Source organism: Ambystoma mexicanum, chromosome 14, assembly GCF_040938575.1.
Source record: "Ambystoma mexicanum isolate Mex_15411 chromosome 14, UKY_AmexF1_1, whole genome shotgun sequence".
NCBI classification, from domain to species: Eukaryota; Metazoa; Chordata; class Amphibia; order Caudata; family Ambystomatidae; genus Ambystoma; species Ambystoma mexicanum.
Genome location: NC_090940.1, coordinates 67898288 through 67910415, shown reverse-complemented (window position 1 = coordinate 67910415; position 12128 = coordinate 67898288). Strand labels below are relative to the sequence as shown.

The 12128-nt window shown below is 46.0% G+C and overlaps 1 protein-coding gene across 1 annotated transcript in view; it reads left to right on the top strand.

The window, feature by feature from the left end:
- DPH6 (diphthamine biosynthesis 6) overlaps positions 1 to 12128 on the top strand; it is a 785760-nt gene that overhangs the window by 459325 nt on the left and 314307 nt on the right. The gene's annotated exons all lie outside the window — the stretch shown is intronic.

The following is a 12128-nucleotide window of genomic DNA, read 5'->3' as shown; positions in this document are numbered from 1 at the left end:
TCGTCCCATTTGTGCCAACGGGCACTGTGCCATTGCCCTTAAAACACAGAGAAAACTGGGTAAGTGTCTGTATCTTAACAGGTTTTTCAGGATCTTTGTGGCACGTCAGATGTTGCAAGTAGTTTCACCATACAGTCTAACACTCTTGATTAATTCGTGCCACCCCTTCTTCAGAGAACCCCCTCATTCCTCCAGCTCTGCAACGGTTCACCCACTACTATCGATTTTTAGAAAAAAAGCCCCTTCCAGAGTCAATTGGGCTCTTCGAACACATTGTGTGGTTTTCTGCTCTTTAGATCGGCAACTGAACAATCTTCGATAGGAAGGATTGATGCCGTAGCTGATTGCCCCTTAAACTGCCCTCGGCCCCTGCATGGGGCTAGGGGCACTTGGCATAGTGCATCTGCTACCTCTACCTCACTTCGGAATAAACACCCTAGGGATGCCAGAAGTATGGGCGATGAGAGAGCAGAAATAGCAATCTTCTACGGATCTCTCTATTCCCCACGTTCCTCATATTGCTATACCATATGTTGTCTGCTGCAAAACCATATGCATTTGTTGTGGGATCTAGTTCATTATCCAAAAAGTCACTATTAACATTTATTTTTTCTCTTGGCAGTACTTCAAACTGTACAAAGCTAGACAAATTAAAACCTTTGTATTTACATAGGTTGCCATCTTCAGATACAATGACACAAGGACAATAAAAACCTTAGAAACATTCATTTTTACACAATTGACAAATGTAGACGTTCCTTTTTCTTAAACAACATGTTTTAAATTCTGAATCTTCGTACGCACCCCCTTTGTACTGAAATGAACAGTGAATCCTTAGAGCATACTTAACTTTATGCCTGCTCGTGTGCCAGTCGAGGGCTGCTGATAATTGTTCAGGTATCACTGAGATGTATCCAATTCTTGTTGCCCTCCACCATCATGGCAGTCAGAGTAGAGTGATTCACTCATTGAAGCCCCTGGGAATGCTGTTCGTTCCAGCGGCATACAAAGGTGTGGACATAGTCTCGCCATTTTCTCCTGTTGGTGAGAAAACACAACCTGTGAAGATATAATCTTAACACTTTTTTAAAGCCCTAAAATACTACTCTATCTCCTCTATTAGGACCACTGCAGACTTGTGTGCATCTGATGCTGTGCGTGCAGGTGAGAAGAGGTGTGTGCAACCTACGCGTCACGATTTCGTGAGGGCTTAAGTGATGGTCTTTTCCTGGCAGGTTTCTCAAATAAATTGTCAGTGGAAGGCAATAATGCCAGGATTTTTTTCAGTTCTTTGCATAACTTTTCTAAACAGGTCTTAAGGACCACATTGAGACTCTCCACAATTCCGTTGGCCTGCGGGTGGTAAAATGAGCACAACCTGTGTTTTATTCCTAAGAGTGAAGTCATTTCTGCAAACAAGGCATTACAAAAGTGGGTTCCATTCTCGGATTTTAGGACCTCTCAAATTCCCCATCTTGGAAATACCTCTCCCACCAGAAATTTAGCATCAGGATGTACGCAGTGACCAACCTCAAGCCACTGGGAGAATGGACAAGCAACAAAAGTCAAATATCTGAAATGACAGGACCTCGTAATCATGTCCACAAAGTCAATGTGGAGCTCTTTTAATGGACCAGAGGGCCTAGGCAGGGCCCCCCTGACAGTCCTCGTGGTGTTTCCAGGATTGCATTCCTCGCACACTACACAGTTCCCTATGAATCTACTTACCTGTTCCTATAGGTTAGGGATAAACCAGTGCTCCTGGAGCTCTGCTGTGATTTGTCGCCGAGAAGTATGCGAGGGGTAGTGTAGTTCTAGAGCCAAGAGAATTATAATTATAATGCCTGTAGAGAAGCAGCTCTACAGGCAGTCCTGTCACCTCCTGTCTCCACAGCCAATCCGATGGTGAGAGAACAGATCCTTCTCTAGGGGCTTTCTCTTACATTTCTATAATCTGTAGCACCGGGACTGCAGTTTATGGGGCTGGTAACTGTATCTGTTGGGACACAGTTTCAATTTTCTGGGAAGCTGTAAAAGTGAAATATTCTGCTTCCTTTGCTGCCTTGTCTGCATCATGCCTGGAAGCTATTGAATTTGTGTGGGTAGTATGTGCAGTGCATTTAACTAAACCGATCTCTGCTGGCAAAGTTAATGCTTCAATAAGTAGGGATAGCAGCATGGCATGCTGGACAGGGGACCCGTCAGACCTCCTAAAACCTCTTCTTTCCAACCTTGATAACCCAGTGTACAGTGGAGGTGACTTATGTGGAGTATAATAGTGAATAAATAGTGACTGCCTTCCCCTTAATCATTTCCAGTGCCTCTATAAGTGCTGCTAGTTCCGCTGCTTGTAAAGAGTAATGAGAAGGCAACTATCTCTTCAGTCTGACCCGGTATTCCCCATCCACAAGGCCCACGACCGCTTCACCCGTATGCCTTTCACCAGTTGCCTGATTTATGGTTGAAGACTCATCAACAAAAGGTACCTCACCCCCCGCCCCCCCTTTCCAGGGCATCTTCATCCACATTGACCCTCTCTTCCTCTTCTCCCTCATTAGTGGCACAATCATGAACAATGTCCTCAGGTTTCACTGGTTTGGCTAGAAATGTCACAGGATTGACTAGGTGAAACATTCTGGGATGAATCAATGCATTTGACAAAATGATCTCATACCCTGAAACTCTGAGTCATTAACGTGGACTTGGACTTTCCTAAAATCATGAAAACTGCATGCTCTACTTATAATGTCACCAGGCGACCCATAGTAATGGTTGAAGATTTTGAATCTTAAAAGCTGCTGTCGGTAAAAAACTGTCCCTGCATCACTGGGTCTGGGAGTCCGCTGTAGTCCGCTAAAGGTTTGTGGCCTAGCAATGTTTGCTGGATCAGGACCACTGTCATCACCTGCCCATTTGAATATGAAATGAAAAATAAAATGGCTTCTTGTAATTCGTGGTCGCCAAGACCGGTGCCTATCTGATCGTAGCCCTGAGTTCCTGAAAGCAAGTTACCATTTCTTCAGACCTTTCTATCAGGCCTTTCACCTTCTCTGCTTCCTTGAGTCCCTGCAGTAAGAGCCTCACATAACTAGAGTAATCAAAGATCAATGATTTACAATAGTTAGACTCCCAAAAACTGCTGCATCTGTTTCACTGTGATTGGCTTACCCGGAACTGGGGTGGCTCTCTCCGGCATTACCTTTCTTCCTGCAGGTGATATTACTTGTCCAAAATATACTACCTCTGTCTGGCAGTACTCCAGTTTTTCTTTGTCCACTGTGTACCCCTTCTCCGCCAGCCGGGTGAGGAGCGTTATTGAGTCTCCCTGACACTGCTCCTCTGAAATGCTAAAGACTAATAGATCGTCCACGTACTGAATAATAGTACTGAACACATGTAAATTCCCCATATCTATCTGAACAACCCTGTTAAAGACACTCAGAGATTTGCAGTAAGCCTGGGGCAACCTTGTATGCTCGAATCCCTGACCACGATTTGTTAACGCTGTGAGATACTGAGAATCGGGGTGTAAGGGAACAGAGAAAAATGCATTGTTTAAATCGATCACTGTAAAGTGGATCGACCCAGCAGGGATGTTGCAGAGAATGGTGGCAGGATTTGGTACCACCAGAAATTCTGCTTCAATAATATTATCGAGGGGGCACAAATCCTGGACCATCCTCCAACTGGATCCCTTTGCTTTCTTCACAGGGTAGATAGCCGTATTGCATCGAAACGCAGAAGTTTGTATTATGCCTTGCTTCAACAACGCCATGATGGTCTCGTAAATCCCTTTGCCGCCTCTTTGGACATGGGGTACTGCTTAACCTGTGGTAAGATCGCACCGTGTTTCCATTTTGTTTCGCACTACTCCAATCTTTAGCAGTCCCACCCACATCATGAGGATTGCTTATCCATAAATGGTATGGCACCTTTCCCAAATCCTCCTTCCAATATGGAAATGTATTTTTAACGATGAGCATGGTCTGTGGTACTGCCCTTTGCTCTATCAGTATCTGGTCTGGCAAGGCACCCCAATGTCAAAGACCATCTCTCCAGTGTCTTCGAACAATTGCTCATTGAACACGTCCCTTAGCGATAAGGTCGGATCGATACACAGAACTGTGTGTTACTCTCCGCCTTCCTCATCTGCCCCTGAAGGAACTGCCCTGTTCTTCTTGATCACTATAGCCTCTGCGAGAATCATAACAATGGTGCCTGATGTTACCCCCTGCGGCACATCAGGCTGAAATATAAACTCAATCGGTACCCGCCAGGCCTGATTTCTGATCTCCGAGACTCAACTCAGCAAAACCATGACCCCATAAAGAAACAATGCTGATTGTATAGGGACCCCTCTAATTGCGCGGTCGCTACAATAGACCTGAAAACGCGCTGCTTCCCTTACTGGATACAACCTCAGAGTCAAGCATACAATAACTTCCTCCAGTGAAAGCAATCAACATCTGTAGATTACCCAGGAGGTCCCTGCCCAAAAGGTTTGCTGGTGTGTCCGTACAATACAACAAATGGGCAGATACAATTTGAGTACCTATCTTAATACAAAGATCTTCAGTCTAAGGAACTGACAGAATATCCCCAGAGAATCCCTTTGTGTCCATTGTTTTGCCTAACAAGGGGACCGCACCTTCTTTAATGCTAGATTTTGTAGCCCCTTAGTCGACCATAAATGAGAATGTTTGGTCACCTACCTGCACACCTATCCGGGGCTCCTCTTCCAAATTGGTGGTAACGGACGGGATATGATATGGCATTTATAACATGCCTATCTACAAGTGTTTCAAGGCGTGAGTAGGCAAGGGGGGGGAACAGATGGAAGATAATAACAATGATCTTACTAGGCCAGGTGACATTGCGATCGCTCAAGGGGAGGGGGAAAGGGAAAGTGCAGAGGGGAAGGGGGAGTGCAATACATAGGATCAACAGTAAATAAATAAAAAATAAATAAAAACAATAGGTAAAAAGTGCAGCCAGCTTGTTGTAAGTGCAGACATCAAGTGTGAAAAGATGGAGGGGACTGTAGTGATACAGAAACAGTCCCCAAGTGCAGGGGTTGCCTCAGAGGCAGTGCAGGTGTGCAGCTGGCTGGGGAGGGGACCTGGGCCCGAGATCAGAAGGTAGCCAAGTGACCAGTGCAGTTTTAGTCAGGAGTTCAGCAGGGGAGAGGAGGAGAGAAAGCAGAGGCAAAGAGGAAGGTCTCGAGGTGCTTCCGGAACTGGAGATGGTTCTTCTCAGGTTTCAGGGAGGCAGGTAGAGGGAGGTCCCAGCCTAAGAAAGAGATCTACCACCAACTTGATGCTTGGAGAAGCGACTGAACCTGAGGGAGTTGGAGGCGAATGGGCAAAGAGCTCAAGAAGGAAGATATTTAGGAAGAGAGAGTTGAAGGTATTGAAGCCCCAGTCCCCAGAAGGCTTTGTGGACAATGCAGAGGGATTTGAACTTAATCCTCGCAGCCACTGGGAGCCAGTGCAGAGATTTCTGTTCTGAGAGATACAATCACTGGGCTTGAGGCCAAGGAAAAGTCTTGCAGTCTTGTTCTGGATGAGTTGCAGAGGGCGCAGAGTAGAAGCAGGCTGATTAAGAAAGAGGCTTTAACAGTAGTCCAGCCTGCTAGTGTGACTTCTTAGAGACATGAGAGATGTGAGGAGAGAAGGAGAGCGTGAAGTCCAGGAGTTTTTCCAGGAGTTTGCCCAGAAATGGAGTGATGGAAATTGGGTGGCTGTTAGGAGGGCAGGAGGGATCGGCTGAAGGTTTCTTAAGAAGAGGGTGCACAAGGGAGTGCTTCAGGGGGGGAAGGGGAAGTCTCCAGTGGCGAAGGAGTGGTTGCAGAAGTCGGCCAAGGCAGGAGCCAGGGTGTCAATGTGGTCCTTGATGGTTTTAGAGGAGGAGCAGAGAACCTGTTTTGATGAGACTTTTATAGATCGGACTTGTCTAGGAACCTCGTCTGGGGAGAACAGGAGAAAGGCAGAGAAGGAGGGAGGAAAGTAGGCCACAGAAGGGCCAGAGGAAGAGCGAGGTGGAGGAGAGGAGGAGAGAGAGGACAGGATGTCCTGAGCTTTAGAGATGAAATGAGAAGCCAGGGCTTTGCAGAGTGCCTGGGAGGGGACAAGAGAGGGAGAGACTTCAGCAGGATTGGCCAGCTCCTTGCAGCTGAGGGACTGGACACATCAGAGATCCCTGTGGGGTGTCCCACTCCTGGTACCTATTAGCGACGGGGAGCAAAAAAGGGTACCTTCCAAAAACACTTGCTCCAGTGTGGTGAGTAATCATTCCTTGGGGTAAAGAGTTTTTGTCCCATGTCTGCACTGATGCTTGCGCTGGCTTGGTCGATGGGATGCCAAAGATCTGTGCAGTCCCAGTCACTGGGTTCTGTTCAACCCATGCCTACTTTGATTGCACAGAGCCTGGTGCACAAGGCAGGGTCAGGATTGCATCTGCTGTGCTCCCATGTTGAAATACTGTGGTCCGCCACAACAATTTCGTGACACGTCCAAACCTTCCACATGACCAACACTGAATCCCATAAAATCCTCCATAATTATTTCCTATCAGCCCATTAAACCGGGGACCCATTCCTCTGAACCCGCCAAATGGTCCACTTCCCAGTGGAAATCCTCCCCTGCCTCTTGGAAACCCTCTCATCGGCCTTGGACTTGGACCATACCCATCCATGTGTCATACCTAATTCACTCTGCCCCTCCCTGTTGTCTCAATTGCCCATGCTGTCCCTCTGTAGTGTTAGAAATTACTTCCCCTTCCAAACAAATCTTTGCCAATTTCTTCTGAACAAGCTTGGCCTCTGACTTTTGTGCCTGTTCTATGCTCTCTTTCTTTTTCTCATCTCTTTTTACAAAAATGCACAATATGTGCTTGAATTTCTGGCCAAATCTTGGCCTCTATTCCTATCGCTTTATCTCTATCGTGCTGGACAACCTTAGGAAGTCCCTGTTGTAAAAAGAAAAAATCATCACATTCTTGTCCCATGCTTCTCCCGTTTCTGCCCTCCACATCTCCTGACTTAACTGGATGTTTTCGGCAGGATCATCATCCAATTTCATAGTTTCAGCTAGAATCAAATTTATATCAGCATTTTGGGATACATAATCCACAAGCCCCTCTCCCGCACCCCACCATACCTGTGCCATGCAATTATTAAAAGCCGGTCCATCTCAGCCATTTGTATCCAACTGAACTCCTGGATACCCCGTTCTCCGCCAAATCTTGTCTGACTGCTCCCCCATAAGGACCTTGAATAAGCTCTTCATGTCCCCTATGGCCAACATGACACCAGCAGTGTGCTTCTCTAATGCATGAATCCACTTCCCTGAGCCTTGAGTTAGCAAAGGGAGTAAGTTATTCCAGTCCATGTGTGACCACAGGACATAATACGCCTTTCCCAGACCCTTCTGGAGCAACAGAAACAAGAGTTACAGCTGTTTTTACTGGGCTTCCCCTATCTCTCCCCTACTACCTGCTACAGCCATGCGAGTACCCTGGCGCTTCCTATGGTTCCATAGTGTGCTTTCGATCACTGCTACTGGAACAGGAGGTAGGGTGACTATACCCTGCTCAACATCCGATTCCCATTGCCCTTCATCTCCCACTTCAGCTACTACATCTCCTGACCCTTCTACAGGCATGGAGGCATAATCGGCACTACCATAGGGTGCCGTCTCCCGTCCTCACTGCTCAGCCCCTGTACATTTGGCAGCATCCCTTTTCTCCATATCAACCTCAACCACTGTGATAACCAAGTTGTTCAATCTAACAAAAACCTGCCAATGTCTCCACCATCCTTCTACAGCCCTTACCGGTCTTCACTTCCTCCCGCTCTTCATCTCTTTGCTGCCGTAGCAGCACTTCCTCTGCTAGCCATACCGCTTTCTTCATTTTTTCCTGCTCGTGTGTCTCTACCAATTCCTGCAACCTATCTCCATCCTAGCAGGAAAAGGCCTGACTTCCTCCTCCTTCCTCATTCTCAATACTTCCCCCGCACTTCTGACTGCTGGCCTCACTCTTTGTAACTCCTCCACCCTTCATCTTATCTGCTAACCTAGTAGTCCCCGTTCCCGCTGTCTATTTTCAACCTCACTGCAGCCCTAACCATTGAAGGAGTTACCCTTCCACTTTCCTCAAGATACCAGTTCTTAGAAATCGTAGCTGATAAAGGCATTACCTGTGTCCGTCTCACAACTACTGGAGTTGTGCCGGGGAAATTGGTGGTACAAACTGAAGGTCTGTGTATCCCTCTGCAGGCGATAATGGATGGCACCCATATGGGGGCAGTGCAGAAGGAATTCCTGCACCCTTCTTTTTCATACCTCCCTCCACGATTTCAACATTTTGTCCCTTCCTGCCTTTTTCATACATCCTCCATAATACCTTGATGTTTAACCGCTTCTCTAACTTTGAGCCCTTGTGCTTTGTAGTCGAAAAGGTATGCAGGTTCTCCAATACCCCTGTATCATAGCTTCCCTCTATAGTCCAAGAATTGATAATTTTCCAGTTACTTTCCTGCAACCAGTCCCTATGGTATTTTAGAATTTTCACCTTATACCCGGGCAACACCTGCCACAAATGATTCAATGGAGTTTCCATACTCCTCCCCAAGTTATCAAAAATTATTTGACAGAAAAAATGTCGAGCCGAATCCATGGCACAAAACATTTTTGCCCAAAGATCCCCTTTTTATCCCTATCCAGTTTCTTAGTCACTCCACACAATCACTCACCCTTCTAGTTTTGTATCACAATTATCTCACTCAGCTACTTGCTTCAATTCTACGTCTCACTCTTACACAAAAGACAGCATCTTATCAAAAACACTTGCCAGACAATATTTCCGAGATATAATCACCACTCGAGCTTAGGAGGGGTGCAATGCTTTCCACTACAGCAATCCTGCTTCGCTCTCTCTTCTTTTATTAGTACACCCTTCTTTACTACAAAACCATCTTTTCCTAACTACAGGAAGTTTCCCCTTCACTACTTCGACTAACCTCATCATGGGAAGGTTTATTCGGATTAAATCCATAAACCAGTGCCAAGCAATACAAATATGCATAATTCAAGATAAAATAATACAATATTCATAATCACAATAAAACTCGCATTAGTTAAAATCTGATAACATCCAATAAAACATTTAAGATTTGGGGTTCACCATGCGTTTTCTTCTATTCCATGCCTTTCTCAGAAATTCGAAGGAACCACCAGGCAACGACTATAGGTTCTGCTTGCAACAAAAATAGACGTGCAGGTTGTGTAAAGCACTGGAGGGGGGTGGCTGTACTCCTGCTCTCTATATGGCAGAGGAGAGGCACAGAGTACCCCAGCCAAGATTCTCTATTCGGTAGCTATGGTCGAGCTGTAGAGGAGGAGCCAAGTACCCCCCTCCAACTGCCCCGCCCTTATTACCTATAGACTGGGAACCAAAGTATGTGACGTATGCGGAACATTTGAACCAGCTAAGAGCAGAGCGTGGACTCTGGGCAGTACCCATAAAGGTATCAGTACCTAAGAGAATCTGGGAGACAAGGTACCCATTGAGAAAACCGTACCTGCATGCAAGACAATATGATGGCCATTTGAATGAGATTCCTGAAGAAGCAGAGCAGATGAAAGGCAAGGATGAATGGTGACATCACACAGAAAGAGATGATGCACACAGAAGAGAGGCGGAGACAAGAGAATGCAGATATTCTATAAAGGCATCAAGAAAGTACCAAGGATAAGTGACATCTTGGGATCAAGATGAAGAAGCTTATGCCACAGTCACAGATGAAGACATTAAGCTAGTTTATACGTGTACAGATGCCACAGAAAAGCAGGCAGCAAAGTATTCTTGAAAGCTAGCTTCAAGCTTTATAATAAATATATAGATGCATATGAACAAATAAAAGATGGATGTTTCCACTACGCATTATAGAGCAGTGCTGAACATGAACAAGAAGGCCTCACTTCAGTGTGTCGCAGTAAAAAGCAATTTTAATTACAAATGAATCTCAGAAGAAGGAGTTGGATGAGCCAAGAAGCCAAAGTCTTATCAAACAGGAATTGGCTGACATTGGATACAAATTGTGTGAAGGAACAAGAGGCTCCTGGTCAGAAGGCTTGAGCAAAACAAAAGACGTCAGAGGACTATTAAAAAATATTAAATACACGAAAAGACTCGATTTGATGGTGTCCAGTCACGTGAAAGGAAGAAATTGGACGATCGAGGTGGTCACACCTACGCACGAGGGCAGGCTGTGTCTTCACTCCTTAAAAATTCTCAGAGCACAGTACAAACTCAAGGCCAAACTTCAAAGCACTAATTGACGCTGGACCATTGAGGTGATGATGGATTGATATATTAATTGGAGGGAAGCTAGTTTTCTAACGAGCCCACCAGCACCTGGACGTTACGTCTGCATGCTGCTAGACGTAGGTGGAAAAGTACTGACGAGGGTTAGAAGCCAACCAATTGTAGAGGACCGTGTAATCTACGGATCCTATAGTTTGTGTAGCCAATGGAACGTCGTCTATTTAGTAACGTTCATAGTGGCCATTTTGAGGGCAGAGCTTAGTTGCCCCACCTGATGTTAAGTACCCTATCACTATCCTTCACAGTTCTATACTGATATGGAACTTATACTTAGATATTCACTCAGAGCCTATCACTTTCCTCAGTAGGTTTTGTAGTTTGCCAAGTAGGTAGTGACGCAGGTCAATACGTCACTGATGACGATTTTATGCAATATAACCTCAGTTTCTACTAAAATGAGTCGAGTAAGAGGACCGAACGAATGCTGATGTTCCCTGTTTTCTATACTTGTTAATAAAACGGACACCCCTTTTGCCAAACTACCTGAGTCGTTTTGATTATTGATGTATGAATACAATCTGCATCCCCATCCATCTCCAGAGTATTGCTACACGCATAAAGGGCTGGCAAACCCAGTTCAGAGCAACCAAGGCTTAGCCCTCAGGAGGTGATGCAGGCTGGTTCTTAAGTACAGTGTACTACCCAAGCACCCACAAAGGAATGTCCACACACTGTATTAGTGAAAACACAGTCTTTATATAATTAAGGTTCATGGTTATATATACAAACACAATAACTCACGTTGTGCTCAGTTAATCTACAATGGCAAATATATATTTCATTAAAGTGCATCAACGGTACTTTGGTCAAATGTCACACAAATCGATTAATAAAGTGAACCAACAATAGACATTGCAGGAAAGCAGTTGGTTAGAATAATGGCAGAATACTGGCCCTGTTTACCTAGACACAGTTCTGTGTGAGGATCTCCCCACCTGGGCAACTTGTAAATAAAGATATAATACACGGTCAGTCCATATATTGTTTCACAAGTCTTATTTCCTTGTAAATAGTTCTACAACCCCAATGTACCTGGAATAGCAGAGTTCGATGTTGGGTCGTCAACAGATCCTTCTTGAGCAGCTCCCTTTACGGCAGGAGCCACGGATCGTTGAGATCGTTGAGATCCCACAAAGATAAAGGGTGAACAATGTCATTGCTCAGCAGCTTTGGTTCTTGCAATGCTCATTGATGGTCGGTCCAAAACGCCCTGCAAGCTGAGGCGTGCGGTGCACCTCGACGACGAGTGTTTGTTGCCGCATGGAGTCAATGAAGAACTTGGGCCCAGCAAGGGTGTCGAGTCGTCAGCGTCTCTGCGGTCTTCGGGTGGCGGGAAACCCACTGGCGGATTCTCCTCGGTCGTTGGCGGCCTTCACTTTCTCCGGCAGGACGAAAGCCGTCGACGAGGATGAGCAAGGGAGTCCTTGTTTCAATGTTCTTAAGCAAAGGAGCTCTGTGGCTCCGGTCGGCGACAGCCTTCAATGTCCAGGCGCTTCTCTTCGTGATTCCGCAGCGGCTCCAGTCTCCGGTCGGCAGCCTTTCGAGGGTCTGACATCTTGGGCGCTTTGGAAAGAGCAGCTGGTGCACGATGGCCTCTCGTAGCTCGGGAAGAGGTCTCCTAGCCAGGTCCTCTCGTTGAACAGTTCCTTGAAGGCACAGCAGCTTTCAGATTAGCGAAGGACAGCAGCAGCAGTTCTTCTTGCAGTGGGCCTCAAAGTTAAGCATCAGTTTCCACTTCAGCT